Below are 6,964 nucleotides of genomic sequence, written 5' to 3' on the forward strand. Positions count from 1 at the left end.
ATTATGACCTTCTCGCAAAAACTAGGCAATTCAAGGTTGGTGACCCTGTCTGGTTACTGGATTCAACACGCAAACCAAGTGTATGTAGTAAACTACGTCCAAAATGGCAAGGGCCATATCTTGTATTAGGAAAGATAGACGATCTTGTCTATCTTATAAAGAAGTCCCAGAAACACAAAGCTAAACCAATCCATGTTGACAGGTTGATGCGATTCAACGGAAGCGAAATCCCTGAGTGGATTCTTAACGCAAAGTAGATATTTATCAGTACAATTTACACAGCTCACAAATTGTTATCTTCACACAGACCACATCCTACTACAATACAATCTGCACTTTATTATATATATATTGTTTAATCTTCGCTGTGGTTGCAATCACTCGATGGCAAACTTCTGAAATTTGCAAGAATCCTGCAATATGATAATTTGATACCGATACAAATGATGATGCTTAAATGAAGATTGAAGTCTATGATGAATGGTGCGCACCATACGCTGAGTAATGAAGTTGGCTTGATCACCCGATTGCGATTTACTCCAGAGAATGATTAGATTCTACGTTAAAGCATATCAGCTCATTAGTAAGGTATTTCCCTTGTGTACTTGCAGGATACAAGCCAATTTGGATATCAACTCATCTGCCCCTTCTGTGTTGATCATCGACCCAAACTCTTCAGCCGTTCTGATGATTTACGCTACCACGCGAAGTCAAAGCACCCCATTGAGCTCCGAGTAGCACCAAATGACCTTTTCAGCAATAAGGTGGCCTTCTACTTCTCTACGGAGCCAGCTGCATTCATCAAGTGCCATGAAGTTGAAAACCCCAACAGCGCCACTGCGTCCTACGCAAAATATCTTGTAACAAAGTGGGCTGCAGGTAGATCTCCTGGAATTTCTGCATGGATTAAGGGTTGGGAGTTGGGATGTGAATCGTCTGCAAAATCCAGGAAACGAAAATCTTCTGAAAGTGTTTCATACATCCGACTAGATGAATTCGGTGCTGTGGCGTATTTGGAAGATGGACCTTCCGTCTATAAGGCCACCATTAAGAAGGGGATCTTCCAAAATCAAAAGTCTTTGAGCGCATTAAAGCGGCGACAGGATTGTATCGCTCCTTCGCAGACTCAACCTCAAGGTCCCTGGGCTGAAGAGGACTATCCAGATCTTTATATGGATATCGCGCAATTGCTTGGAATTGAGGACCGGTTGGTTGCAAGGGTGCAGAAGAGGAGCGACATTGTGTTCCAGGCAATAAGAGAATCGGAAATCGACATTATACCGTCTCCAATGTCGATCCACCTATCTGATCCATCATCACCCGTCCAGCTACCCCTCCAATCCATGCCATGCTTTGATTTGTCTCCCCTCCCCACAGTGTCTGCATCTTCATTGATCATCCCTGTACCAACTTCAACCCCCGCAATCACCCCTCTCCGAAGGACCAATGAGGTAACTGCCGTCATCGCCTACACAGCCAACACTTTACTCTCCAGCCAGACTCCATCATCAACTACCGCAATCGCCCCTCTCCGAAAGACCAATGAGGTAACTGCCGTCATCGCCTCCACAGCCAACACTTTACTCTCCAGCCAGACACCATCTTAAACCAATCTGTCACCTATTAACACATCTTCCGTCCGTCCTGTTCCAGCCATGATGTCGACGCCTGCAGCCACACTCCAAGCACCCATCACTGCCAACCTGCCTTCCCTGCCAACAGCATCTGTTTTCAAGCCACCACCAACTATTAGGAGTCCCATCACCACTTCATCAATGTTACCCACAACAACAGTCCCTTTTTCTGTCCGATGCCTTCTATCACCTATTAGAGGTTCAACACCTGTATATCATCCAACATCCCCAACCACCGAGGCTCAAAGCGAGGTCGCGAGGTATTCCCCTTCTCCATTGTCTGCGGTGGAACACTACGTGCCGACCCCTGCCAACACACTCCTACAAACACATGCGACGGCACTTCTGGTCAGTGGGGCAATGCCTCTGCTACCCCCTTCCAAACGTGATTGGTCTTCTGTTCCGGATGAGGCAATTACGCTCGTACAAGGTTTACGCTTGCCACCAAAAGGATGGAGGAACCTATCTCCTGACTGCCGATTACTTGCACTGGAGTATGCTGCAACATACATCCTTCAGTCCACTGCTGTATCATGGAGCATCACCAACCGATGTCTGTTGGTCCACCAATTTCAGCACCTGATGCTCCCTGGTACAGCAGGTATTCTCCTGGACAACAGTGGAAAGGCCCGCCACTACTTACACGAAACAGTCCGAGAGATTGCCAGCGGCGTCAGCTCTCTTCCAACTGAAGTCAAGTCGACGATACTAAGGACCCTCCCAGAACATCAAGACGATCCTCTCCTGTCCATAATCAAGGACATTCCAGTAAAGCCCTGAAGGAAGAAGATGTCATGTAAACTTTGAATGTTTAAAGTTGTTTAGTATAAATAATTAAATTTTATTAAATCATATGTTTTAAATGACTGTTTAAATTTAATGACATAAAAAAAGTACTTGTGCTTGTACATTTCAAACTCCAGGAGGAGTTTATTTCTTTAAGGTAGGGGAAATGTAATATGTAACAGTTATGAAATTATCAATTAAATCTACTTACACATGTTTTATTAACTCCAGATACTTGCTAACAATCCATTGTTTGTCACAATTCAGTAATTCCAATCCAAAAATACGCTCCATGTTTGTTTACTATGACGCTGTCAGCCAGCTGTGTAGGAATACGACCTACATTTTCAATTGCACAATATAATTTGTTATTCCTAACTATTGTTCTCCAAAAGTAATGGCTTTCACTTGTATTATTAATCTAAGGATGCATTTGTGTATTGCATTTTGGTAAAGTTATGTTCCAGTTGCAAATGCTTTGGAACTATTTCGTTAGGCGTAGAAAGCCTATGCATCATATAGTTTCATGTTTCCATTGTATTATTAAAATGTTTAACAGAATTTAAATGCAGAACATTTCTGCCTGATATTATGTATTAATGTTATGTGTTTTAATACAAATTGCTTTTTATAATGTAACAACTCATATTATTGACTTACTTTGTTGATTTAGGATTCCGAAATGCTGTTTAGGAAAATGGCTCTTTGTAAACTTGTTTTATTGGTTAAGGAATTCCTAAGTGCACGTTGATTGGTTGGGACGCCTAAGTTTCGGAATCCTAAAGCATCTTCACTATAAATAGCGCGCAGCATCACGGATTCTTCACCTCGGTCAATGACTCAAAATCCACGTCATTTAAAAGTCGGAAACCTTCCAGCTTAAGCTAAAGCCATCATAATGGTAGGGAATAGTTCTGTAAAATCTTAAGTATTCTTTTAAGTTATTTAAAATAGTAATCAAGTAACAGTGATGCTGCGCACCTTCATCATACTTATAGTTATTTATTCGTAAACCAAACTTCTTAAGACGCGTTCTACGATTTGAATGAATAGATTTGTTAAACCTTAACTCGGTCGTTTGTTCTATCCTGACAACTTAGAAGTGTCTAAGTATTACAGTACGGTAGCGTTCTCTACACAAGTGAGATTTATTTGTACTGGTAAATTGCTCTTATACTCACCATTCGGACTCGACGATCGGCTCGAATAAAAATGCTAGTCGCTTAAAAGTACAAATTAATCATATTGAGCACGGTTATTATTATTATTATTATTATTATTATTATTATCATTATTATTATTATTATTATTATTATTATATAGCTTTTAGAAACTTATACCCGTAAAAAAAATCCCATGGGAAAAAACTCATGGGTGCAAAAATCCCATGGGAAAAGAAAAACGAACGTGTTTTATGTTTTTGAAAATCCCATGGGATTTTTTCTCCCATAAAAAAACTGGAGAAAAATCCCATAGGAGAAACCAAAATTCCCATGGGATAATGAAAAATCCCATGGGAAAATACAAAAATCCCATGGGAACCACAACTTTGCAAATAAAGTTCATAGTGAAGAAAACGCATTTTTCAAGCAAAAATAACCAATAATTAATCACAAGTTAGACTTTTATCTTATACTTTATCACAAATAAGCAAACCTTCAAGAAAAAGGGTACTTAAGTTTGCGAAATTTCGGTTTCGCAAAGTTTTTCCGGTGGCCATTATATAAGGCTTGATTGTATCCCAAAAAACCTTAGATTTGCAGCCACCAGTACACCTTTCTTGAAAATAGTTATTTATAGATTTACGTTTCAATTTGTTAACAAGATTTCTGTTTTTACGATACTGTTCCCAAGATTTTGAACTTTTATCTTTAGTATATTTATTAAAAGACATATTTTTATTGAAGATAGATTTCTTTAATTCCTTATTCATGTAAGGTAGCTGAACAGGTTTTCTGTATGCTTGTTTAAAAGGAGCATGTTTATTCATAACTTCAACAACATCATTTTCAAATTTGTTGTACACTGAATCTAAGTTTCTGAATTACATGTGTAGCCGCCAATATTTAAATTACAAAGGTCTACATTGTATGATTCAATATTAAAAGTTTTGAAACTCCTGAATGTAATCTTATGTTTTCATGTATTTCATTCCTAGGAACAGTATTGTTAATTACAGTACTTATCATATTATGACAGTCACTAATGCCAGTTGAGAAATTGAGAGTGTGAATACATAGCTTTTTACTGTTTGTCAGAAAGACATCTAATAGGGATGGAGTACAACCCTTTTTAAAACATGTAGGATTCTTAATAATATTGGTCAGGTTAAACATTTCTAAGATATCTGTTAAAAATTTGCCTTTGGTTTCACAGAGAAGATCATAATTTAGGTCTCCAAAGACAGCATAGTAATCAAAAACACTAATACATTTATCTAAAGTTTTACAAAAGTTTTCTGAGAAATATTTGTTGTTCATGCTTGGTGGTCTATATACACAGAAAAAAACACTATTTTGATTTATTTAAATTAACTTCATAAATAATGTTTTATGTTTGATAGTAAAGTATATGATGATGTCCGCGTAAACCACCAAGATCTTATAAACAGCATAAAAACTCTGCAGAATGAAAATACACAGTTGTCGGAAAATTTGTTAGACCTGCAAGCGCGATCAATGCGCGACAATTTGCTATTTTTCAATTTTGAAGAGGAGAAATCGTTTGAATCCAGAAAATCAGAAAACTGCATGGACAAAATACACCAATTCTGTGAACAACAATTACATATAGAAGACCATGTGAACAAAATTAAAATCGATAGAGCACATCGGGACGTCAATTTGTTCAAGGGAAAAAACGACCAATTGTGGTAAAGTTCAATTTCTATGGGGACAAACTGGAAATTAAAAATAAAATACATGAACTCCTTCCCACAAGTAACTACCGTGTCAGCGACCAGTTTCCGAAGGAAATCCAAGAGCGCCGACGAAAACTCGTGCCATACCTGATACAAGCCCGAAAGGACGGAAAACAGGCGTCGCTTTCATACGACACGCTGTATATCGATCGGGTAAAATACACATATGATCACCCTCCACCCGGGCCTGTGCCGGAAATGCCAAACCATGGACCGCGGAACAACCTTAGCCGTGAAACCGGAAGTCACGGCACTACTCAACCCCGTAACAACTAGGAAAACGACCAGAGGCAGCTACGTATTTGTGCGTGGAATGTCCATGGACTTTTATCTAAATTAAATGACTGTGATTTTGTAAACTTTATAAATACTTATGACATTCATATTCTTACGGAAACTTTGATCTCTAGATTAGCAAATATTAACATCGATAATTTTAATTGTTTTTCATACCCCCGTCCAAAATGTAACAAAAAAGCAAAGCGAGAAAGTTGAGTTGTTATAGTATACTTTAAGAAAAAATATTCAAATGCAATAGATCTAATTAAACTTAACAATAACGGTATACTGTGGTTTAAACTGAAAAAACATCCATTATGTTTAAAAAATTATATTTGTGTGTGTGCATGCTATATTCCACCCAGTGAATCTCATGTTTATTCAAATGTAAACTTGCCGTTATTTGAATTTGACTTTTTTGGTCAATTAGCGTCTGATATACCTATCTACAGCCAACAAGGCGATAATGTTAGTTGGTGACCTAAATTCTAGAGTAGGCGAGCGGCCGGATATAATTGAAAATATAAATCTTGATCGTTATGTTCACATGCCTGTTTATGACGTTCCGCTTGAAATAACCCCGGCTCGCTCATCGTTTGATAGTCATGTCAATAAATTTGGTAATAAGTTGTTGTCACTTTGTAAAGAAAATAGCTTATTGATTGTTAATGGTAGATTAGAGCCCGGTCATTTTCCATGTTTAAACTGTACTAGGAATTCTTCGGGAGCCAGTGTTGTAGATTATGTTATAGTTAATTTTAATCTTTTGCCATATATTTCTGTGTTTTAAAGTGAATGACCTTACTGAATTTTCAGACCACTGCCCGATTGATTTAATTATCTTATGTAGATATCAAGAATCTAATGCTACTTATGTGGTAATCAATAAGTTATATTTTGAGGATGGTAAATCCGCGGATCTTAACATTCTACTGAATAGTAAAACTAATACTTTTGAAAATAAAACTTATAATTTAATACTGAAAAATGAAAATTTTGATTAATGTATTAATCAATTATGCGAAATTATATATGATGTCTCCTTTCAGGTACACGGACGTACGCTTACTTTAGATAATACAAAACCAAGAAATATACAAAAATCTTTATATTTTGACCAAAGCTGTAAAATGCACAAAAAAAAGTTTTACGACTGTAAACGTATATACAAAAACGATCCATCAATAGCGAACAGAACGTCATTTTTACAATCCAGATCGTCATATTGTTAAACAAAAGTTATTGCTAAAAATAAATTTTACAGTAAAGAAAGTGAAACATTGTCAACCTAAAGTTAATCTTACCCAAAGAAATTTTGGAAATACATAAACAAATATGAAATTAA

This window comes from Dreissena polymorpha, chromosome 11 (assembly GCF_020536995.1).
Source record: "Dreissena polymorpha isolate Duluth1 chromosome 11, UMN_Dpol_1.0, whole genome shotgun sequence".
NCBI lineage: Eukaryota > Metazoa > Mollusca > Bivalvia > Myida > Dreissenidae > Dreissena > Dreissena polymorpha.